Below are 1,376 nucleotides of genomic sequence, written 5' to 3'. Positions count from 1 at the left end.
TGACCCTATGAACTGTAGCCTGCCAGGCTCGTCTGTCCATGGGATTCTCCAGGAAGAATAGTGGAGTGGGTTGCCATTTCTTTCTCCAGAAGATTTTCCCAACCCAGGGATCAAACTGAGGTCTCCTGTATTCACCATATTCATTTGTGACATTGATGCAAAATTTGATCTTTCCAAATTTTGGATATGATTCTTTTACAGACACAGCACTAAGAAATTAGTTATATTTCTGTTGAGGACAAAATAACTTGAATATATGAATGTTAGCTGGTTAAAATTATTAAGTCTTGGGAATTTCTTGGAGGCCCAGTAGTTAGGATTTTTGCTTTTAGTGCTGTGGCCAGGATTCAAGACACTCAGCACTGCCAGGAAAAAAAAAAAGTAATTCTTATTATCAAAATTTATTCCAAAAGTATTGGTAATAATGTCAAATATGCTTATTAAATTTGAAATGATATTTTGTATGGACACTGAATATAAGATCATTTATTATAATATTTTTTCAATGCTAAAAAGACAAAAATAAAACCTATCATAGAATACTGAATCAAAAAGCTACAGTTTTTTCATATGCATTCAGTAAGTTGAATTGCTCTTTTCTGGCAGTTATGATAGACTTTTATGAATAGATATTTATGCACATTTGTTGTGGGACTTTGCTTAAGGAGCTTCTTTTCTCAAGTGAGTTAAATCAGCTCATCTGCCATTTTATTTACTAAGTTTTTGCAAATTTAATTTTTATTAGATAGGACAGAAATAGTCAGCATTTTATTGGAGAAACTGCAATATTGAATCCTCTATATTAAAAGGCTCAGTATCTCCAGTAGTTCTTTCCAATCCAGTTTAAATTAAATAGTTCAAGTTGAAGAGCTTTTTTTTTTTTTTAATCACTTATTTATTTAAGTTGGAAAATCTGAGGGTGTCACAAACTGTTCTCTTACAATTTAATCAACAGTGAGTTACTATGGTCGTCCATTTGTATAAGACTATAAAAACCTTTCCATAGATATATATTTTTATAAAAATGGGAATATTGTTGAAAGAGAGACATTATGGTGCTATAAAAGGATTGGTGGGCTGAACATTAGATGTGGTTTCTGCTGCATGTTCACGTCATGTGACTAGATTAAACTAATCTCTTTAAGTCTCTGTAAAGATCTATGACCTGCCTGAAAATGGGACCAGAACCTTAATGTCCCATTTTAATAGTTCATGGCACTGTGCTATATAGACTTGTCCCTCACTGTAAAGGTTTATTTTGAACTAGAGAAAAAGAATTCCCAAGTTCTCAGCTCTCTCTGGGAAATATCCTTTATCATGACTTTTGCTGAAGTACAAAACTGGGGATAAGATAATAAGAGGGGTATAACTAATAT

Source organism: Bison bison, unplaced genomic scaffold (genome assembly GCF_000754665.1).
Source record: "Bison bison bison isolate TAMUID 2011002044 unplaced genomic scaffold, Bison_UMD1.0 scf7180017864273, whole genome shotgun sequence".
In the NCBI taxonomy this organism is placed as follows: Eukaryota; Metazoa; Chordata; class Mammalia; order Artiodactyla; family Bovidae; genus Bison; species Bison bison.
The sequence above is the reverse complement of the archived record's forward strand: the minus strand, read 5'-3'. Positions refer to the sequence as shown.